The following is a 25,243-nucleotide window of genomic DNA, read 5'->3' on the forward strand; positions in this document are numbered from 1 at the left end:
CCCTGCTGACCCTTATATACCCTGCTGCCCCCTATATACCCTGCTGCCCCTTATATACCATGCTGCCCCTTATATACTCTGCTACCCCTTATATACCCTGCTGCCTCTTATATACCCTGCTGCCCCTTATAAACCCTGCTGCCCCTTATATACTCTGCTGCCCTTATATATATATGCCTCTGTGTGTGTGTTTATATGTGTCTGTGGGTATATTTATAATCTACGACATTATCTGTGCTCAGAGAGTTATCACTGTGTTATCAGCGGAGTTACATAGGACTACAGGTAACATTTACTGCATTATCTGTATTCAGAGAGTTATCACTGTGTGTTATATGTGGTGTTACATAGGACTGCAGGTAACATCTACGACATTATCTGTACTCAGAGAGTTATCACTGTGTAATCAGTGGTGTTACATAGGACTGCAGGTAACATCTACGACATTATCTGTATTGAGAGCGCTATCACTGTTTTATCTGTGGTGCTACATAGGACTGCAGGTAACATCTACTACATTATCTGTACTGAGAGAGTTATCACTGTTTTATTTGTGGTGTTACATAGGACTGCAGGTAACATCTACTACATTATCTGTACTGAGAGAGTTATCACTGTGTTATCTGTGGTGTTACATAGGACTGCAGGCAACATCTACTACATTATCTGTACACTGTGTTATCTGTGGTGTTACATAGGACTGCAGGTAACATCTACTACATTATCTGTACTGAGAGAGTTATCACTGTGTTATCTGTGGTGTTACATAGGACTGCAGGCAACATCTACTACATTATCTGTACACTGTGTTATCTGTGGTGTTACATAGGACTGCAGGAAACATCTACTACATTATCTGTACTCCGTTATCACTGTGTTATCTGTGGTGTTACATAGGACTGCAGGTAACATCTACTTGATTATCTGTACTCAGTTATTACTGTGTGCTATCTGTGGTGTTACATAGCACTGCAGGTAACGTCTACTACTTTATCTGTAGAGTTATCACTGTGTGTTATCTGTGGTGTTACATAGGGCTGCACGTGAAATCTACAACATCTGTACTGGGTATATATGGGTCTGTTTGTGAATGTGTCTTTGTGCTTGTATATATGTGCCTTTTATGTATTTGTATATGTCCCTGTCTGTGTATTTATCTGCCGCTGTGTGTGTATATGTGTCTGTACGTCTATATATTTACCTGTATGTATATATTCCAGATATGTGTATGTATATTTGCCTGTATGTCTAAATATCTGTCTTTATGTATGTACAGTATATATGTTCCAGTATGTGCGTGTCTATATATGTGGTTCATTTTTGGTTTCTGTAGGGGGCGGCAATAGAGAGTTCCGCACAGGGCGCCATCCATTCTAAGTCCGGCCCTGGTTATAACAGCAATGGGAAATTAATAAATAGGGACCAACAATACACCTTTTTATGGAGGCCACTGGTCATATCTGAGGCACCAACTTCTTACAGTAGATACGGAATAAATTATTATTAGGGTCTGCTGCTGCTCCCTCATATACAGAATAGAGTAGTGCTATTATTTCCTGTAAAAATAATGGAAGCCTCATGGCTTCAAAGTCAATGGGATCAAATACTCAAAGGATCCAATATGGTTCTTGTAATAACAGAAGCCATGACACCAGTATGAACTGTGCCTTAGACCTACTTTCCTAAACACACTAATATCACTTACCTAGAATACCACATTGCAGGGATCTTGAGCGTCTTTCCTAATTTGTGCCTTTACACACCAACATTAAATTCAAAATTGTGGGACAATATAAGTTCCGCCCCTTTACTATTGGGACCGCCCTCAAAAGAGACGGAAACATAATATTAATGCAAATTATCACAATCCTACCCTGTTTGTGGTCCGATAAATTCTGATGAAGGAGTTGCAACAACTTCAAAGAGTGTTCTAAGTTTGTATGCATTGTGTTACTGCGAAACAGAGGAGCTATCACCTTTGGGGTACTTATGTATCCCCCTTCTTATACATTTCTCAAATGTTGTGCTGACACTAGAACAACCAAACCAGGTTAGTATATTACTGGGGCATACAAATAAGTGAGGTGGTCCCATAGCAAAGATCATAATGGGTTCACTTATGATGGTGGGATTTGCCCTCCTCACCCCCAAATTAGAAGAGCCTGGTGCTCGCCATGACCCTTGTCCAATTCCCCCAACCCTCTGGAGAGACTGTAGATTATATCCGGCATATCTATGGAGACTATGATAACACATGAACGGAAAGTGCTGTGATCCCATCAGACATTTTACTTTATTAAGCAATTTTTGAATAAATCGCAATGTAAACATTAATATATCTTCCATATGAGCTAAAATAGCGGTAACATTTACCTTTCATGTCGGGTATGGAAACAAAATCTGTAATGCATAGAAACAGAACAAGGAGCTGCTCTATCATCTCCGTCATGCTCTTGTTTCACACTTATTAGGTTTTATTGCTGCCAGATATGGATTCTAGCTACATGAACCCAGACTACCAGGCTGCGTAAGGTGCCCATACACATTAGAGGAAAGTCGGGCAAAGGGATATGGCCACCTTTAGGCCGAGCACAAACAAGACAGGAGTGTGGTTTTATACTACAATAAAATAATTACATTCTTAAAACCTTCTTCTTTTTAGAAAAAATACAGCTTGAAAAACCATAAAAGTATAATTGCGCTAAGAAAGGGCACAATTGTGGAAGGGCATCAGTCACTTGGACAGTCCCTATGAGAGTAGATAAATCCGTACCCACTAAATGGGCCCCAATGTGCTGTTTAAGGGGCTGAAAAGCAGCATATGTTACTTGGAGACAGTATGTGCCATCACTCTCTGAGTGGGGAATTTATAAAGGACTTTCCGCCAGTTTTCTGCTATTAAAAAGTCGCAAATTATGTACAATAATTTCCAACTTTTTAAAATTTTCCTCCACTCATGGCATTTAAAAGAAAAAAAAGAAAAAAAGGGGTGGGGCTTATTGGAAGGGGCTGGGACACCTGTAGCCTGACAAATTTACTATTATTTAGTCCAGAACATAGCGTAAATTCTAGCGAAATCTATGCCAGCTCTTAGTGGATAGCAGAAGATGCGACAAATTTATTAAGAGATGTGCGCCTCTAAAATAAATTGTTGCATCTTGCTCCTGCAGACTTTATACTGAGACTGGCGTATGAAAAGACAGTCTTAATAAATCTGCCCCATAGAGTTAAAAGATAAAATTCTATCTGCCTGCAGCCCCCACTAGGGGGAGCTCAGGAGTGTACTGTCTCCTGTTTTATTATTGAATTCAAAGTATAAAGAGGATGCAGTAATCTCTTCAGCTCCCTCTAGTGGTGGCTGCAGGTAGTCAGAATACTATCATTTAAGTCTATGTCTTTGCAAGGGATTGGAGCTCTGTAAGAAAAAAAATGGAGCTCTGACAGCTAAAAAGATTGAATAAATTAAACAGCACACAATTTTAGACCTATATAGATAATGAAAACAAAATATTTATTTAAAGGAGTTCAATTATAAGTTACCACTTTGCTGCTATAAAATTACTTTAAGTGCACATCATTGGATCCATGCAATTAAATGTTGGTGAAACACTTCTAATATAATGTACAGAAGAGGATGTATTTCCCACCATGTAACACAGAACCAGACATTTTTATACAAGCAATATAAATGGATTAGTAGGCTGAATCCCCGGATGGCCATTTGCAGGCAATGTTTGTGTTGTGGATTTATGATACGACTCATAGCCATGACTGCAGCCATTAGTCTGGTATGACTTTTATAGGACAGCTCATCATTAGGAGGCATACACCATCATTGATCTGCCGTATTGCAATTGATTTTTTAACGTGTAAAACAGAAATGACTATAAAGCTTGTTCTCCTTATACTAAAAGAATAGCTGTTCTATCTTGTTACAAACAGGATCCAACACCCCCTCCAAAAAGAAAAAAACATAATTTGGTATGTGGGGATGGCAAACTTGGCAGTTGCCTAGTGCTTTCAGTTCCTATGGGACCCTTAAAGGGGTTGTCCAGGTATGTACAAGTGATGACCAATCCACCAGATAGGTCATCAGTATATGATCGGTGGGGATCCGACACCCGGACACCGCACCGATCAGCTGCCGCCGGTCACCGGATGTTATGCAGGGTATACAGTATTCGGAGCCGGAAGCAGATGGCTCTGACCACTGCATAGCGGCCGTGCTGCAGAACAGCAACTCTACTCCTTTTCACTTACATAGTACTGCAGCTCGGCCGCTATTCCGTGACCGAAGCCATCTGTTTCCGGTATGGACATCCTGTGCCCGGAGGCAGCTGGAGCAGCTGATCGGTGCGAGTCTGGGTGTCAGACCCCTACGATCATATACTGATGACCTATCCTCTTGATAGGTCATCAGTTGTCAGTGCCTGGACAACCCCTTTAAGTACAGAACTCAGTGATCTATCTATCTATCTATCTATCTATCTATCTATCTATCTATCTATCTATCTATCTATCTATCTATCTATCTATCTATCTATCTATCTATCTATCTCATATCTATCTATCTATCTATCTATCTATCTATCTATCTATCTATCTATCTATCTATCTATCTATCTATCTATCTATCTATCTATCTATCTATCTATCTATCTATCTATCTATCTATATATCTATCTATCTATCTATCTATCACATTATCTATCTATCTATCTATCTATCTATCTATCTATCTATCTATCTATCTATCTATCTATCTATCTATCTATCTATCTATCTATCTATCTATCTATCTATCTATCTATCTATCTCATATCTATCTATCTCATATCTATCTATCTATCTATCTATCTATCTATCTATCTATCTATCTATCTATCTATCTATCTATCTATCTATCTATCTATCTATCTATCTATCTATCTATCTATCTATCTATCTATCTATCTATCTATCAGGGTTACATCCACCCTGCCACAAGCTGCAGTAAAATTCTGGAAGCATTCCACCCACGAGCATCTTGGCCTGCAGTATCGTGAACTTTGGTGGATACAGGGTACAAGTGGGCAAGAAGTCATAAAAAATAATTTTGCTGTTATTCTGCACTTTTGCTGCTCATAAATGAACTTCAGTTTGTGTATTCTCATAATAAAAACTTTCTTGTGAATCTTTGGAAATGGAAACTATAAAACGACATGGTACAGAACGCTCTACCGTTAAAGAAACGTATATCTCAACTATTTGTGTTTCTTATGTAGCGCCAACATATTTCTCAGCGCTGTACAGAAGTTGTTGTTATTCACATTGTGGGGCTCACAATCTAAATCTGTATGTTTTTGGAGTGTGGGAGAAAATCAGCGCAAACACAGTAAAAGCAAAACTCCACGCAGAAGTGGCCGTCAAACAGATCTGAACCCAGGACTCCATTTCTTCAAGGTAACAGTGCTAACCACTGAACCACCGCTGCCCATCCCAAACAAGAGGTTTTATATCCCAACTCCAATCAAATCCTGAAAATTCAGATAGGACTACAGTTAAATTCAAAAATAAAATCACAGGGGTCCTTTAAGTTGGTATAGGTGCAGTTTTTATTTCTTTGGACAAGTTGTCACATTTAAAGCGGTTCCGTCAAGTCTCTATCTGAAGACAGCATAGGATAGAGAGGGAGACGCTGAGCTCAGGGATATATAGTTTTATATGATTTGATTCAGTATGTCTATGTAAAATGTTGTTTAATGCTGCCAGGACTCATAGAAAAAGCCTGTGAGTCCTGCTTCCTCCGCCCACACACAGAATGATTGACAGCTTTTCTTGTATGAGCTTGTATACAGAGAGAGCTGTCCATCACTGTTTGTGGGCGGAGGAAGCAGGACTCACAGGCTTTCTCTATGAGTACTGGCAGCATTTATACAGATTTTTACATGAAAATACTGAATCGAATCCTAGAAAACGATATACCCCCGATCTCAGCGTCTCCCCCTCTGCTGCGCTCAGATAGACACCACTTTAGGGGCTACTGTAGCTGGCCCTGTTCCTTTCTGTCACATGGAGAGAACATTGTGATCACTGGTGCATGAACTTTTCTGAATAACAATATATTGGCTTTGTAGGGAAAAATTATTTTGTTGGTTCCTGTACATAATAGGCAGGCACCACAGAGGTGTAGCTAGGCTTTCATTCACCTGGGGGTAAAAATTCAGTTTGATGCCCTAACCCTATATCTAAATACACTGGCCAAGACAGAGTGGCTTGCTGCTGCCCTCCTGGCATCGAGCATCTAGGGCACATGCCCCACCATCTACCCTAGCTAGACCCCTGTGAATGATGAAGCCCTTCAAGGTGACAAGCCCACAATGGAATTTAGTGACTATGCCATAGGGAGAAGTGGGATATCAGCATAGACGTAACCTTAAAGCCTCAGCATCAGGGACCCCGAACGTTCACGCACTATTTATTATACTGCTGTCATGTGGCAGAAGATCTTTTGGGCCTCCTCGGGTATCAGGGCCTGGGTGCGACAGCCACCTCCACACCTCCTATTGCTATACTCCAGGATAGCAGGTTTCACTGCAGTCTCACTTTACTGCAGTCTCACTTTACTGCAATCTCAGTTTATCGGGAAATGTTTCAGCAGGTTAACTAGATGTTATCGTGGGATGTGTCAGACTTTAAAACCTAGTATTTGCCAAATTAACCAAATAGATTCAATATTTTTCATCTTCTGGGGTATGCCAAGACAGATACATTGTGTTGTTACAGTAAATATGAATTTTGTATAGAAAAATATGTCATAGGTGCTGCAAAAAAGCAAAAAAAAAAAAGGCTTCGCTTTTAGAGTCACGTCAAGAAATACCTTAGAGAACTGCATGAAGAACAATTCCATAATGTACTGCAATTTATTTCCTGCTGCGTAAATAACACCAACATATCCCACAGCGCTGTGGGTCTCACGGTGTATTGTCTTCTCAAACATACACCACAGCCAATTTACCTATCTATATGTTTTTAAAGGAAACCCACACAAATGGGAAGTCAGTTTTGAACCCAGGAGGACCCTTAGTGTTAACCACTAGACCACCATGCTGTTCCGCAATATATGACGATACTCTATTTAGCTGTGGAGCTAAATCAGCAAAATCCCATCGTACTAAGGAGAAATGTAAAGACCTGTCAGCGGTTGCAGGATATTTTACACCTGTACACAGGTAGGACAGGGTTTCAGAATTTGCTCCACCACCCTTGCTACCTGAAGTTCAACATGATCAGAGGAAAAGGTCATTGATTTAATTGCCCCATGTCGCTCCTTCCGTATTACAATAAACCTACTCGACTGTTACTCCATTTAAACTCTTCCTAACCAGGATCATGCGGCTGGAGGGAATGAAAGTCCGAAGAGCCCCATTATAGCAAATGGTGGGTGTCCCAGCGGTCGTAACCCCCACCCATCTAACATTTATCACCTATCCAGTGGATAGGTGATAAGTGCTTTTGCTGGAATACCCCTTTAATCCCTCCCCTTCTCAATGGCACCTAAAGTGGCCACCTACCCCACGTTCCAGCCGTGACAGGGAGCTCATTTCTGCTCAGAGGAACTTCACATATTAATGATAGGAGGAAGTAATGTAGATGACTAGGGCTTTTTCCAAAAATACTAACCCATTCAACTAACTTCGTGCTTTCTCTCGTTTGCTTCTCACTAATAGGCCCCACCGTGTAGAATAAACACATATTAAACCACGGAGGCTTTTGCTCACAGTTTTGTTTCACAATACTAAGTAGATACTAAGGAGCCAGATCTGCACTTGTAGAAGGAAAGAAAAGGAAAAAAAACTCCATATGCATGACAGGACATTGGCCACCGAACCATTTTTGGTACGTGTCTGTGAAATGTTAGGCCACAATAGAGCATTGGCTGATATTCTGTAAGTTAGTGAACGTCTGTAAAGGTTTCTCAAAAGCACTAATTCCTCTAACACTAAAGGAAAAAAATACATTTCTTCACCCCACCATCTGCAGAACACAAGTCCAGAGAACGTGATTGTTCAGATGTTTATCATCAGTTTTCTCTAAACTACAACTCACATCATTCTCTTTATTGTCATCCAGTAAAGATTGTGAGTTATCGGCTTGTGAACTCTCAGATAAACGATATGGGTAAAGTGAGTTCATTTTAACAGTACACAGAAATGACGATCAGTCAGCGTATGCAAGAACTTCTTATATTAGCAAATTGTTTAGATTATTGGATATTCTTAACACCTATCTGTGTTTTGTTTTTTTTAGATATTTCAAGCCAATTTTCTTCTTAGTCCTTCCTGAATTATTAGGTGATCAGTCATTGTCATTGGATCACCAGTTCAAGGCATTATGCTACTAGATCACCAAGGACTACATTATGTTATGAGATCGTAAGAACTAAATGCAATCCAACTTCGTTACTAAGGAAATTATTTTCCAACTTCGTCACTGGGGATAGGAACTTTAGCCTCGGATTCTTGGCCTGGAACCACTAGGGACTGGAAACTATGCCATGAGGTTACTATGAAGAAGATGGGATCTCATTTGGTCACATATCCACTGGGTCATCAGCGACTGGACAATTAACCCATGACATACTATACTACTAAATCACTGAGGACTGGTCACATGTCTACTTGCTAACAAGACAAAAGACTCATACCATACCATTAGATCACCAGGGACTGATCATCTACCCACTTGGTCACCAGACACAAGGTTCTTCTTCACTAGGTCATAAGAGACTAAAAGTTACAACACACCAAGCCTTGTCCTAGACAGGGTTAGATTGGCCCACCAGAGTACTAGAGGATCCTTCGGTAGGTCCAAGCTCTGTCACAAGAATTTACCCCAAGATCTTTTCTGCTGGACCTTTGGGGCCAAATCTTGTGACAGAGCTTGGACCTACCGAGGGGTCCTATGGTGTGCCAATCTGACCCTGTATAGGACAGTGCTTGGTGTCTTGTAACCAGAGTACCAGAGGATCCTTCGGTAGGTCCAAGCTCTGTCACAAGAATTTACCCCAAGTTGTTTTCTGCTCGACCTTTGGGGCCAAATCTTGTGACAGAGCTTGGACCTACCGAGGGCTCCTTTGGTGTGCCAATCTGACCCTATATAGGACAGTGCTTGGTGTCTTGTAACCAGAGTACTAGAGGATCCTTCGGTAGGTCCAAGCTCTGTCGCAAGAATTGGCCCCAAAGGTCCAGCAGAAAACAACTTAGTTTGGAGCTGACTTTTGAGCCAATGAATTGCCACAAGGGTCTATTCCTTATGGGTTTATTCCCAAATAACCTATTAAATGTTATTGATGATAAGTCCTGTGTGCAATGATAACATCAAAGTTTAGAATAACATTTAATGTGAACATGCACATGTTCTGTATCGATGGAAGATAGGCCCTTATCTCCTCGGATAGGCCAAAGGGACTGCCCTCCGATACTAGTCCTAATAATTTATTCGAAAAGGGACATTTGCCCACTAAGTTGGTAGGGGTAGAATTTTTGCCCACTGGGTCATCAGAAATAGGATACTGGCCCACTAAGTCACCAGATACTGGGTAGACCAAGGGAAGCAAACCAAACATGTAATATGTTTACTCTTTAATATTGGCAATAAAAAGAACCGTTTTTGAGATATATAAAGATAGGGTTATTCCTGGCAACAATGATCATGTATCTCTGTGGGAATTCACAAAATGGAAAATTAATCTGTTATCAGATTTTGTGGAATTAAACAGAAAAAGCCTGATCTGATGAAGTAATTTTCCACTTTGAAGTACTAAAGATGTCCAACAGATAGCAGCAACGTCCGATAAAAGCAAGTTAGAAACTGCCTGTAAAGACAACAGAGTGCACTACACCTGCACTTTTCGAGATGCTTTTCTATGCAGCAATGTATCGTCCTCAGGCATACCCATAGATGTGACCTTTAACATGATGGAGAGGACCAGACAAACTTGTCAAGAGTGGCTAAGGAATTCTATCAAAATATAGGAGGGAGGATGGGCAGAATGACAGAAAGATGTGACTGCCGGTAGACATCCACAGTCCATAACCGTGAACTTGGCAAGAGAGTTTGAGATGATATTGAAGGAATGGAGACATGGAGTAACTAAGGAATGATGTGCTGACCTTTAGGGCATGGTGATCAGGATTATAGGGCAGGTGGGTGGTGTTGCTGATTATGTTTTGAAGCTTTTATAAATATAGATATAGCAGAGCTGAGTTTGTCAGACAAGTAGTGCTGAATTTGGCACAACTCATTAATATTTCAATGTGTAATCTGTGTTTTACAGATACATCTACTATATCAACATAAAGGGGTTCTCCGGGATTCTAAATTGATAGGCTATCATTAATGTGTGATAACTGGGGGTCCGATCTCCGGGACCCATATCGATAAGCAAAACAAAGGGAACGTGAATAGGTTTAGCTACAGTATCAGACGCCGCTGAACAAGCATAGACGTCACTATGTCAAGTATGGCAGTAAAAGGGCTGCGATGTTCCATTGAGTGCTGCTGCCGCCTTGTTCTGCTGATTGGTGGCGGACCCAGGGATGGGATAGGCCATTGTTGTAAAATCTTGGAAAAGCCCTTTAAAGGAATTGTATGAGATTAGAAGAATAGTTGTAATTTTTCCCAAAAACAGCCCCACTCTTGTCCATGGGCTATGTGCGTTATTGTAGCTCAACCCCTTTTACTTGAAAGCAATATCGGACAAAATCTAAGGACAAGAGCGGCTATGTTTCTTAAAGGGTAACTAAACGTTCAACAAACTTCTGACACGTCATAGAGACATGTCAGAAGTTTTGATTGGTGGGGGAACAAGCACTGAGACCCCCACCAATCGCTAAAACAAAACTGCAGAATTGCTAGTGTGAGTGCTCAATCGCTTGGTTTCTGATCTACTTTTTCCAGAAAGCCGATGTATCGGAGTACGGGCTCCTAGACTTTCTATTGGGTCCGTACACCGCTACATCGATTTGCGGAAAAAGACAAACAGAAACTATGCGGCTGAGCGCTCACACTTGCGCTGCTGCCGCTTCGTTTTAGCGATTGATGGGGGTCTCAGTGCTCGGGCCCCCACCAATCAAAACTTCTGACATGTCACTATGACATGTCAGAAGTTTGTTGAACGTTTAGTTACCCTTTAAACATACATACGAACCCTTTTGCCCTATGCCCTTTGTTGGTCGTGTAGCACTCCTACATTTCACTGGTTTCTAATCCATTCTATAAATTTTGATTTGCTTTTGGGGGGATTAACGGGAAGTGTATTAGTTGACCATGTTGGATTTAATTTTTTCCCTCTAAACTAAATAGTGAAGCGAATGTGTAAACTATGTAGCACCAGAGATAATTTCCTTTACCCAACAAGCATCAACAACAAACATTTTAGTTAAAAGAGAGGATTGATCTGAGAGGTATTTGTCAGAGGTATCAGTGAAGGCAATGTAGATGGATAATCCCAACAAGTATGCCCGTTATGCTAAATGGTCAAGTAATACCAGGGCAGAGGGTACATCATCGTTTTCTGTAATCTCCAGACCTTGACATCAGGTGTTGTTAACCCTATACAAATATTCCTAATTGCTTTGTCCTACAGGTGATCTGCTCCATTTTACTGATCCTTAGATGTTAAGACAACTATGTTTTTTAAAGACCATTTATTGATGGCAGATACAATGAACCACTTTGAGACAACAACCCAAAATAGTCTTATAGATGGGTGGTCTTCTGAAAGAAGAGGGCCAATCTCCATAAAATAAAAGGGAATTGAAAATCCCATCACAGAACAATCTGGTCGAAATCAGGTGGTGGTCTTCTCAAGGTGTTCTTCTGAAAGTTGGTCTATTCAAGGTGGTCTTCTCAAGACGGCCCTTTGGGGAGGCTTCACCATTTATATTTACAGGTAGAAGGCTGCAACATTATAGTATTGCCTTTCCCAGATCTGGAAATGTTCCAGGTATATTTTTGAGAATTATCGTGCTTCTATGACATGTTCCCTGTATAGCTGACTCTACAGATAAGCTACACACATCAATGTAGGTGACTTTTGGATTGAGTCAGCTGTACGTGTAGGCCTGGGATGTGAATTTTTGTAGATACATCTGTGAATTTAATAGGCACAATATGCACAAATTGTTAGGGGAAATGGAGACAGACATAAAGTGGGCAATGTACATTGAAATAAATGTAAGATTGGTCACAGAAAAATCTGGTCTAGATCGAGGTGGTATTTTAGAGAGGTATCGGTGTATATGTATCTTTAAAAAATATATAGGTTTTATCTAAACACATTTAATTTAAAAAAAATTGTTTCATGAAATCTAGCTAAAGGGGTTGTACAGGATTAGAAAAACATGACTGCGTTCTTTCAGAAATAGAGCTACACCTGCCCATAGGATGTGGCAGTGCTGCAAAACCATACACAACCTGTGAACAGGGGTGGCACTGTTTTTGGAAGAAAGCAGCCATGTTTTTCTAATCCTGGAGTATAAATGTGGTTTGAGCACTTTTAGGCCCCTTTCTTGCCTCTACTTTGTCCACTGCAAGTATGGCCTTGAGCTGAGACAGACCAGTTACCAGAGACATGTTGCTATCAGCAATATCGTGCTTCCATAGCAACCAGTCTGTCTCAATAATAGATTGACAAAGATTGATTGACCTGATGTTGACAACCGACAATTTGAAAAGCACATTGGCAGCAGTGTATCTCGCAAATCCCATCTAAGCCGGATTTATTAAAGGGGTAGTACCAACTGGACAACCCCTATTCATTAGGCAGCCATCTTCTGGCTAATAGAAGTGAAGTTATGAGTTCCCTTTCTATGATGTTGATATCACCTAAAAGGGCATTGGTTGGAAAGAAAGGAAAGAGGAACCTTTTTGATCTAAAAAAAAAATACTCTGATTTACCAAAGACTCAGCACCATCCATTCTGCCATTACTGGAAGGCGAAACCACTTTGACATAGCCCCATTGCTTTCAAGCTCTGAAGATACTGTATATACTAAACTGGGCCGAGCACTATAAAGCGATGACTGGGGATCGGGCATGCAGGGACGTGAGACCAGGTGAGAGTCTCACCTCTTCTATCCAAAAAATTGTGGACCCTAGGGGTCTTTACTTTGTCTCACGGAATATTTGATGACCCTGGGGCAGATAGGATATTTAAATATGAAAATGAATATTTCCGTGAAATCTGTAGTGTGTTGTAGTTCAAGCCAAATGCAGTAATTAGATGTTTGTTTTGTCATGTAAATTATAATAGAAAAGTGTCAATTACTTGCATCGTTTTCATAAATCAATGAATAATGATGAATACATTTTACATTTTGCGCTGTGTTCACTGCCATAATCGTGTCTGAGATAGTGGTAATTTGATGTCTGGCTCACTGGCTGATCATTAACTCTTATTGTTTTAGATTTGCCTCACAAATTAGGAATCTTACAAATCCCATGGACATTTCCTTGGTTAAAGAACGAACAAGCCTTTGAGTAGAGTTGATTTGTAAGTATTCCAGAAATATCCTAATAAAGAGACCAGGAGGCTTTTGTTGGAATATAGTCAGGGTCAATCTTCATGTCCAGACTTTGATGAGCAATGTAGTCCAGATGACCTTAAAAGGTCCATAAAGTGGAAATATAGTCTGTGTGGTAAGCGGTGAGAATATTGGGTCTGTTTTTATTCTCTTAGAAACAGCCTCACTTATGTCCATGGGCTGTGTTTGGATTCAAGTGAATGGGGCTGCAATACCAGACACAGCCTATGGACAAGGGTGATGCTGTTTCTAAAATCAAAAGCAAACCTATTTTTCTAAACCAAGACAACCTCTTTAAAGCATGGATATGATTAAATAAAATATATTTTAGATGTGTAGACATAAAATATATTGATTATGCAATGAATTGTAGGGGATCCATGCAGCATCAGAAAATGACACGTACATAGATAGTACTTTAAAGAGGCTCTGTCACCAGATTTTGCAACCCCTGTCTGCTATTGCAGCAGATAGGCGCTGCAATGTAGATTACAGTAACGTTTTTATTTTTAAAAAACGAGCATCTTTGGCCAAGTTATGGCCATTTTTGTATTTATGCAAATGAGGCTTGCAAAAGTCCAAGTGGGTGTGTTGAAAAGTAAAAGTACAACTGGGCGTGTATTATGTGCGTACATCGGGGCGTGTTTACTACTTTTACTAGCTGGGCGTTCTGATGAGAAGTATCATCCACTTCTCTTCAGAACGCCCAGCTTCTGGCAGTGCAGATCTGTGACGTCACTCACTTCCTGCCCCAGGTCCTGCATCGTGTCGGCACCAGAGGCTACAGTTGATTCTGCAGCAGCATCAGCGTTTGCAGGTAAGTAGCTACATCGATTTACCTGCAAACGCTGATGCTGCTGCAGAATCATCTGTAGCCTCTGGTGCCGATGTGTCCTCGCTCGTCTGACACGATGCAGGACCTGGGGAAGTGACGTCACAGCGTGATCTCTCGAGAACACGGCTGTGTCTGCACTGCCAGAAGCTGGGCGTTCTGAAGAGAAGTGGATGATACTTCTCGTCAGAAAGCCCAGCTAGTAAAAGTAGTAAACACGCCCCGATGTACGCACATAATACACGCCCAGTTGTACTTTTACTTTTCAACACGCCCAGTTGTACTTTTGCAAGCCTCATTTGCATAAATACAAAAATGGCCATAACTTGGCCAATAATGCTATTTTTTTTTAAATAAAAACGTTACTGTAATCTACATTGCAGCGCCTATCTGCTGCAATAGCAGATAGGGGTTGCAAAATCTGGTGACAGAGCCTCTTTAATCCACAGGCTTTCTCCTTGCTTTCTAGAGAGTTCCTCTATTCACTCATCTCTCCAGAAGAAATTATGCCAAACAGCTTGCGGATGACCCAGGGGGCTTCTGAGATGAGCACTGATGTTACTCTTGGATAGTAGTAGTTTCCACCATGATATTCTCCCATGAACCCCATTTATTCCCGTCTCACACTTTATCTAAGACTAGGGAGGACTGCAGCTCTTTCCATCTACTTCTGGCTAGGATTTTTGTGACTTCTGGATTGTTACCGCACCTTTGAAGTCATTTTGGAAGACTTGCCACCACTGAGAAGATTCACCCCCGTTCTTCTTCTCCAGTCGGAGATAACGTATTGTGTTTCCATACAGTCCCGGCACGTTCAAAATATCTTTATAGCCCTTTCCATTCTGATATATTCCAGCAGTTCTTTTTGATCTTTTATAGAGTTTTCACTTGATCTTTGCATAGTTGTCTTGTAGAAACTTTGTGGTGACTACTTTACTCTCAAGTTCTATATATATATATTAAAGTTTAGATTCGAAAATTGCTGGATTCAGTCAAGTCTGGCAATGTTCAATGACCTGATTCTAATTCTAACTTAAATTTGGTCTCTCGTTGATTGAGTTACTACGGGGGCATTTACTTTTTGACATAGTAACATGGGTGTAAGATAAATTTGTTCATGTTTATTCTGGGACCCTTTGTCTAATATAGCATACTATAACGGACATCCAATGTCCTAGTAAAGCATCAGAAGAGGCAACCAAGAGTTAACCAAGCAGCAATTGCTTTGAGGGAGGAGAAATGTGTCCCTTTAATTCTGGTGCCAAGGTTTGCTCTGATAACCCATCTCTCCGAGCCCGTACCATTGCACAATCTACTTTATCTGATAGAGCAAGCTATGCAGCCTCGCCACCCTCCCTTTTTCTGCCAGCTGTCCCCTCAGTGATTTTATGCTTTTGTGTCCCTGGCTCACAGATTACACCTGCTGGCTGCCAGCTTGGCAGGACGCTGAGCTTGTGCTACTCCAGGTGGAATCCGAACTTGAAAATCGGGAAATGTCATTGAATGTGAATGTGAGACCCCCTATAGTGGCAGCTCGGATTTTGTGCAGCCCAGGCGCTGTCAGCCTGCCAAGCTCTCTGCTGAAGGCCTATAAAACCCATCATTTCATTCTCACCTTTCATATTTGCCAACATTCGAGAACAATTTTCAAGGACACTTTGAAGTTGGGGAGGTTAATCTGTTCTCGATGTTTTGTACCGGAAGCTCCAGGAAGACATATGACTCTGTATAATATCTAATATGACTTATAGGACAGGATTTGTGATTTCTAGTTTGATAATGCACAATGCTAGAGAAGATGATTGCGTTATTAATATAAAGAAAAAAAATGTAAAAATTCTAGACACAAATTATTGCTGCTCGCCATACTTTTTGGAAGCTATTATACACATCTAGTATGTTTTATAAAACTAGTTACCAAAATGTTATAATGATTTCCAGAGAGACTTGCCTACTGAGTCAGTGTTTTTGAAATGGTATTAGTCATGTCAGAAGGGTCACAATCCAGGAGCTGGATGTCCAAGTGGTTTTCGAACATGAAGGTCGTGATGCTGATTTTAATGGAGAGATGGTTAACTCGTCAAATTTCTGTGGCTCCCATTAATTTTAATTTAGGCATTAGGGCAGTGCCCGAGGGTCCATGGCCACATTCATTCTCTATGGCACTGCTGGAGATAGCCGAGTACTATCTCCAGCAGTCCCATAGACAGTGAATGGAGTGGCAGTGCTAATGCGCGACCTGCCACTCCATTTATTTAGTGGAGTGGCACCCCCGTTGTCGTGATCAGTGGGGGTCCCAGCGGTCGGACCCCCACCGATCAGCATGTTATCACCCATCCTGTGGTTAGGGTATCACATTTCATCTTAGTACAACACCTTTAAACTCTATTAAATCAATCTCAGCCTGTTGCTGAGAATCACACAACTATATGCTCCATCATATAATGAGGACACTATTGCAATTTAATTTGTTTGATTGGTTGATATTATCTTAAAAATCCAGATGAATATGGTAAAAATTTTAGCAAATATGGACGGGGCAAACACAGACAGCAGAGGGCCACTGTGCAAGACCAGTCCCTTGCTCTCTTTTAGTTCATCCAAGAACACCCCCTGTATATCCCCCCAGTTAACAACCCGCCATCCCCCTACTGGACCCCTGGACAGCAGGAGAGGTTGTGTAAATATGGTATGTCTGCCCCGTCATATGGAAATAGGGAGACATTTCTCAAACTGGTCAGTGCTACGACAATAAACATACAAGGCTAAATCTTTTAAGACCGGTGAAGAATATAAACATTTGCTGCGTATGAATATGGGGCGTATAGCTTGGTTATCATGGATATAGCACATACATAGCAATGCACTGAGTAGTTAAGAAACTATTTTAATGTTCATCCAACTTAATCATTTAGTTTTATCATCTTGTGTTAGGGACAAAGTGACCTATTCAAGTACAAGGAGATGAGAAAACAGATTATTGACAAACATGTCAGACAAAGGATTACATAAGCCGTCTCTCGAAGCTTTCCATCTCCAATTTTTCTGCTAATGAATAATATAAAAGAAAAAAGCTATATCCCGTCTATTAGGCATACTAGGATATTGTTAAGACTCCCTGATTTATACCCTCATACATGCACGTAAACACAGGGATGCATATAGAGGGGTGGAGGTACCGCAGCAAAAATCAAAATGCCAACCCCAATGTGATGTTGGTGCACCCCTACTTACAGCATATACACAAAGTAAGGGAAGTACTTGTTAGTTTTCCCTTTTCCAATACCTAGTCGAATGTGAATTTTAGGGTAGGTTCCACACTCCTCTGTTTGATAACGTATAGGGAGGCAGGGGTTTAGCTGGCGGCGGGCTGATGGTGCATGTGTCAGGTGGGGAACCAACTAGCCCCGCTATCTTGGTCAGTTTATTTAGATACAAGGCAAAGGATGCAAAAAGATTATTTGCAACGGGTATAGAAAAGCTTTGCTACCTTTATTTGTGTTTACATAGATCATTGGAAAGGTAATGAAGCCTCTTTGGTTGCTCCTTAGGAGCCACAGGTGCTGTCTTTATGGTACTTTCACTCTTGGCATTGCCACTGTGGTACCAGAAGCAGTTAGCACTCCTCATTTTCAAGTTAAAATTCTCATGGTGCCGCACACTGCACCCCTAAATATAATAACCATACACTACGCCCCTGAATAAAATAGTACCAAACACTGTGCCTCTGAATATAATTGTGTGAAACACTGTAAAGTAAAGTATTACACACACAGTGCCCCCTGTAGAAAGTGCCACACAGCCCCCCTATAGATAGCGCCAACAGCCCCCAGTAGATAGTGCCATACAGCCCCCCCTGCAGATAGCGCCACACAGCCCCCTGCAGATAACGCCACCCACTGTGGATAGCACCACCCCCTGTAGATAGCGCCACACAGCCCTCTGTAGATAGCGCCACCCCCTGTAGATAGCACCACCCCCTGTAGATAGCCCCACACAGCCCCCTGTAGAAAGCACCACACCCCCTGCAGATACGGCACACAGCCCCCTGCAGATAACGCCACCCACTGTAGATAGCACCACCCCCTGTAGATAGCGCCACACAGCCCTCTGTAGATAGCGCCACCCCCTGTAGATAGCACCACCCCCTGTAGATAGCCTCACACAGCCCCCTGTAGAAAGCACCACACCCCCTGCAGACACGGCACACTGTTACCCGTAGAATGCACCACCCCCTGTAGATAGCGCCACACTTACCTGTCCCCATTCCAGCACCGTTCTCTTCTCCAACAATGCATGCCTGGTCTCTTCTGATGAGGCCACGTCAAGCAGAGTGATACAAGCTGCGCGTTGACGTCATCGCACCGCCTGCTTTACAAAACAACACTGAATGGCGGGGAAGGGAAGCGATGGTTCCCTTGCCTTGCCAGCGATGTCAATTGTATCTGCGTCTAAAGGACGTGGATACAATTGAGTCCAGGGCTTTCAGTGTTGCGATTCCGGATGTGGTTTATTCGTTGGGCGGCCATGGGCCCCCAGGAGCCTTGGATCCCGGGCGGCCGCCCATAACGGACCTATGGGGATCTGCCTCTGCTCAAGGGAATCTTTCCTAAAGGTTTTGGGCCTCAGGATTTCCATGGTATGGAGCAGTTCTTCTAAAGGTCCTCGCTAACCACCAACCACCATATGCCTCCAGACCAACTGCTATCTACCCCCCTCCAATTCTACCAATGATAACTTTGGACTGCCAATATCCTAATGGGGAATGTTCCACAGGGGAGTGTCTCATTAATACCCATGCAAAACTGGGAGGGGCTTGAAACTCTCTGACTTTGCCTTGGATATCAGTCTGCAGTTTCATGACAGCCTATAGTCTGCAAGGAAGTTTGCGACGCAAATATAAAGAATTTGAATTTACCCATACACTTGTCTATATATCATGAGATGCTGTGAGTCCAATACTAACAATATAATAGGGAATTATATATTTTGTATTTACAAACTATATTATTTCTACATTGCTCTGCAAATACCGTGACATTTACCTCTCAATCCTTTGCATTGATCACTTGATAGATGCATTAAATATAAATTACATAATATATGGCCAAATAAAGGGCTTGTATGTTAGACATGGGCAATGTTTGTCTTAATGTCACTAATTCACATTGTAAAATCCCCATGAGACTATAAAAGTAAAGATCCTCCCACTAACAGCTGTAAAAAGAAGAACCTAAGAGCTATGTCACAATATAATAAAGCCACAGCTGAGAAAGCAGCACTGGATTTAGCTTCTAACCCACCCCAGTGTTCTGCCACCATGTGTTTCCAATACAAGGGCTGAATGTGCCTCACTGAATGGAGAGAAACGGTCAACATTTCATGATGTACCATGATTAGTTATTTGGTAACAATATCCTACATTGTACATATCTTACGAATCAGGTGTCACTGAATTGCGATGACCTTCCAAATTTAAGGTATAATACTATCCAACTGGGCTCCTTACTCACTTACCAAAAGTCCCAACTCTAAAACCCAAAGAACCTTTGGTTCCTCAAAAACATCCCATGATGTTCCATCAATCTTATTTTGAGTGCAGTCCTACCTACAGTCCAGACACTGGGTCAACAAAAGTTGTATAAACCACAACTAAGCTCCTGTGTATGGTGGCATCAATTGTAACTAAGATCTACCAACTCAACTTGGGTCTTCCTGACTCAACATCTTTCTGATACGTCATTCCTTCTGGTGCTCCAACTAGCAGGGGCAATCAATGCTGGCTAGAATGGAATCATTGTATCTTCTTGTAGAGTTACATTCGGAAAGGAAAGATTTTGGCCTGTCACCTATTAGGTTTATTGTAGAACTTCATTGAACATAGCTCTTATAAGCTTTTTGCGTATAATTGGCAAGGAGTTATAGACACACAGAGCAACCCTTCTGCCAATTTAACATAAAAAAAATCCAACAATATCTTGCATTCAAAAGTAGCAGCTAGAGGAAGTTTGCTGAAGTCATATACACGTGAATCCTAGCAGCCCGGACTGTGGGTAATAGCTGAAGACCACCAAGATTTTTAGTGTAGCCAGCTGTCAAGTTTCAGCTAAATGCCATTGACGATTTGTATATCTCATATTATTGCTGCATAAATGCACTCAATGTTCCAGCAAATCTCTTAACATTTGCATTAGAGAAAAACAAAAATCTCTCTAATAAGTACATGTTGATTATATTGCTCATTAGATGAGTCCGGTGCTCCATGATTGACCATATCCTCATTATAGAATAATGAAGTAATGAGCTCTAGTGATTGTATCCAAATAAAAACCACATATTTCATTGCCACATATATGTTCAACGCCATTTATATTTTATAGGTTTACATTTGTCATTGGTGTTCACGCATTTCCATCTGGTTACCACCTTAACCCCTCATACATACAACCGTTGTGCAACTTGGGCTGTTTTTAACAGCATCTGAGTGGCACCCGATAGTCTTCTTGGACCCATTCACTTTAGCGGGCGAATCGGGTCTGTGAAAACGGACCCGATTCTCTGATCCGAGGAAAGATTGGACATGTTCTATCTTTCCTCGGATCACTGACGGGACTCGGACGGCAAACACGGTTGTGTGCATGAGGCTTTAATCTGCTCATCGGATCTCCATGTTTATGGGAAAGGTATGAGAGATTTGGACTAAGTCCTCACACCTATATTGATCGAAAAAGGACACTATGGATTGGTTTACAAAGTACGGTAATACGTTATATTCAGAGGGTTGTCAGGGATTAGAAAAACATGGCTGCTTTCTACCTGTCCATGGGTTGTGTCTGGTATTGTAGCTGAGCTCAATTAAAGGTAATGTGGCTTAGCTGCAATACCACACACAACCTCTTGACAGGTGTGACACTGTTTTAGAAGAATGCAGACATGTTTTTCTAATTCTGGACAACCCCTCTAAGTCTTAAACAAATCTTGACAGTCTTCCATGTACATTAGTAACAGGGACAAGCTCTTTTGGTGTCAAAGGCAGAGCTTTTAGAGTAACCCACAACACCCCTTTTCCATTGAATTGAGCATTATAGCTGTCAGATGGACAATCGTATCTAATTTCCCTGCCCCCCTTCCCTACCATTAGCATTCTTAGTTATAATACATACTCCCCATTTCCTTCGATACATGTGCAATTCATATTTCCCGTAGCGGTTATCATACTTTTTTTTTTAGCAAACCACGTGATTGCCACATTTGTACACGTAGACTTAATTTGGAGCCTTGTTACTTGCCCCTTTACGGCTTTTCATTGCATGTTCCCCCCAAAATAGATGACGACACTACACTAAATGATATATGTTGGAAATGTAAGGGATCAATACTTCAGTGACCTTTATATTTTTTCTATCTAAGGAAACATAAAGAGACAATGTTCCCAGAGTCTGTAGATTCACTTAGGGATGAGCGATGGGAACTGGGAATTTATAATGACTTAGTTAATTGAGAAAAATCCCAGGATAAGCAATATACCCATCAGTATTATGGGATAAAATTCATGTCTACTGTAATGACGGGGGTAGGGAAACAGACAAGTAAGCCCTAATCTACCCGCCACTCAGTCCCTGCCTACTTGCAATGACCCGCCCTAGGCGACGGGGTACAACTGGGCGACGGTCCCTACGCTCAATAAGTGCACGACAGACAAACAGACAAGGGTACACAGAAGCAAGGGGAAAAGGGGCAGTTGCCCACGACAACACCGTGAGCAACAAGAGTAGTAAACAAGCCGAGACAAACCAGGAGTGTACGAGGTACCAAACGCAGAGCAGGAGAGTAGTCAGTAAGTTAGGGTCAAAATGAAGCAAGGACAAATAGTACAAGAAGCTGCAGCAGGGCCAGGAAACCAAACGAGAAGAATCACAAGCAAGGAGGAACAGCAAAGACAGGTATAAATAGACAGAGGGCGGGAGCTAGCTCCGTCTGGCCAGGCTGTGATAGGTTCTCCCACTCCTAAGCCTGCCACCCTGAGTGGTGGAAGATGGAGTCAGTCTGACAGACATAGAAGCAGGTGCAGACTGATTATCTATGGGCGTTGACCCAGAAGCTGTGCCTGGCAGATCCTTTACAGTACCCCCCCTTTATGAGGGGCCACCGGACCCTTTCTAAGTGGACCTGGTTTACTGGGGAAACGAAGGTGAAACCTCTTGACCAATATCCCAGCGTGAACATCCCGGGCGGGTACCCAAGTCCTCTCCTCAGGCCCGTATCCTCTCCAATGGACCAGGTACTGGAGGGAGCCTTGGACCATCCTGCTGTCTACAATCTTGGCCACCTCGAATTCTGCCCCCTCAGGGGTGAGAACAGGGACCGGAGGTTTCCTCGAGGGAGCCAAGGACGGGGAGCAGCGTTTAAGGAGGGAGGCATGAAACACGTCGTGTACTCGAAAAGATGGGGGCAACTCCAGTCGGAAGGAGACAGGATTGAGGACTTCAATGACCTTGTACGGCCCTATAAACCGGGGAGCAAACTTCTTGGACGGGACCTTAAGGCGCAAATTTTTAGACGATAGCCACACCAGATCCCCGACCATAAACAAGGGGTTAGCAGAACGTCTTCTATCTGCCTGAGTTTTTTGTATGCTCTGGGACGCCTCTAGGTTCTTCTGAACCTGAGCCCAGACTGTGCACAGTTCCCGATGAACGACCTCTACCTCGGGATTGTTGGAACTACCAGGTGAAATGGAAGAGAACCGTGGATTAAACCCAAAATTACAGAAAAAGGGGGAGACCCCTGACGAGTTACTGACCCGGTTATTAAGGGAAAATTCGGCGAGGGGAATGAATGAGACCCAATCATATTAACAGTCAGAGATAAAACACCTTAAATATTGTTCTAGAGACTGATTAGTCCTCTCAGTTTGGCCATTAGTTTCAGGATGGAAGGCAGAGGAGAAGGACAGATCAATCTCCAACTTTTTACAGAAGGCTCTCCAAAACAATGAAACAAACTGTACCCCTCTATCAGAAACAATATTGACAGGGACCCCATGGAGACGCAGGATGTGTTTGACAAACAAGGTAGCTAACGTCTTAGCATTGGGTAGTTTCTTGAGGGGCACAAAGTGGCACATCTTACTGAAGCGGTTTACTACAACCCACACCACCGACTTGCCTTGAGATGGAGGCAAATCGGTGATAAAATCCATGGAGATATGGGTCCAAGGTCTCTGGGGAATGGGCAAAGAACGTAGTAAGCCCGCTGGTCGGGACCTGGGAGTCTTGGACCTAGCACAAACTTCACAAGCGGCGACGTAGGCCTTAACGTCTTTAGGCAACCCAGGCCACCAATAGTTTCTGGCAATGAGGTGCTTGATACCCAGGATGCCTGGATGGCCAGATAGTGCAGAGTCATGATTTTCCCTAAGTACAAACAGCTTGTTCTCAGGAAGGCTCCCGGGAGCTGAACCTTGATCAGCCGAAATTCAGAGACTAAATCAGAATCAATAGCGGAAATGATTATACCTGGAGGCAAAATACAAGCAGGATCTTCCTCCGAAGGAGGGCTGGCCATGAAGCTACGTGACAATGCATCAGTCTTAATATTTTTAGACCCAGCCCTATAGGTAACCGCAAAGTTGAATCTGGTAAAAAATAACGCCCAACGAGTTTGTCTCGGGTTTAGCCTCCGGGCAGATTCTAGGAAAACCAGATTCTTGTGGTCGGTAAGGACTGTTACCTGGTGCCTAGGCCCCTCCAGGAAGTGGCGCCACTCTTCAAATGCCCATTTAATGGCTAAGAGTTCGCGGTTGCCAATATCATAGTTACTCTCAGTGGGCGAAAACTTCCTGGAGAAGTAGGCACAGGGACGGAGATGGGTGAGGGACCTGGTACCCTGGGACAAGACAGCCCCCACTCCCACCTCGGACGCGTCAACCTCCACGATAAATGGCTTCATTTGGTTGGGCTGAACCAGCACCGGGGCCGAGATAAAGCACTTCTTAAGGACCTCAAAAGCCTGGACAGCCTCAGGAGGCCAGTGGAGGAGATCAGCACCTTTGCGAGTGAGATCCGTAAGAGGCTTAGTGATGACCGAGAAGTTAGCAATAAATCTCCTGTAATAATTAGCGAACCCCAGGAAGCACTGTAACGCCTTCAGGGAGGCAGGTTGGACCCATTCTGCCACAGCCTGGACCTTGGCAGGGTCCATGCGGAATTCATGAGGAGGATTTGACCCAAAAATGGTATCTCCTGCACCCCAAACACACATTTTTCGGTCTTCGCAAACAGTTTGTTTTCCCGAAGGACCTGGAGCACCTTCCTGACATGCTCAATGTGGGAGGACCAGTCCTTGGAAAACACAAGTATGTCATCAAGGTACACTACAAGAAATACCCCCAGGTAGTCTCTTAAAATCACATTTTTGAAATTCTGGAAGACCGCGGGAGCATTACACAACCCAAAGGGCATGACGAGGTATTTGAAATGACCTTCGGGCGTGTCAAACGCAGTCTTCCACTGATCCCCCTCTTTGATGCGGATAAGGTTATAAGCCCCCCGTAGATCAAACTTAGAGAACCATTGGGCCCCCTGAACCTGATTAAAGAGATGAGGAATCAGAGGAAGGGGATACTGGTTCCTTACAGTGACCTTATTCAAGCTTCGGTAGTCAATGCATGGCCTAAGACCACCATCCTTCTTCCCTACGAAGAAGAAGCCAGCACCTACCGGAGACGTAGAGGGGTGAATGTAACCCTTGGCCAGGCATTCCTGGATATACTCTCTCATGGCTTCATGTTCGGGACAAGAGAGATTAAATATCCTACCCTTAGGGAGCTTAGCTCTTGGTA

At 42.5% G+C, this 25,243-nt stretch overlaps 1 protein-coding gene and 1 long non-coding RNA gene across 3 annotated transcripts in view; one reads left to right on the top strand and one right to left on the bottom strand.

The window, feature by feature from the left end:
* AVPR2 (arginine vasopressin receptor 2) overlaps nt 1–25,243 on the bottom strand; it is a 66,203-nt gene that overhangs the window by 16,354 nt on the left and 24,606 nt on the right. The window lies entirely within an intron of this gene.
* The window catches only part of LOC142658622 (uncharacterized), a 35,572-nt gene continuing 20,272 nt past the window's right edge, over nt 9,944–25,243 (top strand). The window contains exons 1-3 of one of the 2 annotated variants that reach the window (XR_012850131.1): nt 9,944–10,187; nt 13,452–13,537; nt 14,870–15,002. This is a non-coding gene — a long non-coding RNA (uncharacterized LOC142658622). Of the gene's footprint in view, nt 10,188–13,451; nt 13,538–14,869; nt 15,003–25,243 lie in introns of those variants that run through there. The other variant, XR_012850132.1, reaches the window with a different exon arrangement.

This window comes from Rhinoderma darwinii, chromosome 8 (assembly GCF_050947455.1).
Source record: "Rhinoderma darwinii isolate aRhiDar2 chromosome 8, aRhiDar2.hap1, whole genome shotgun sequence".
Classification (NCBI taxonomy): Eukaryota; Metazoa; Chordata; class Amphibia; order Anura; family Rhinodermatidae; genus Rhinoderma; species Rhinoderma darwinii.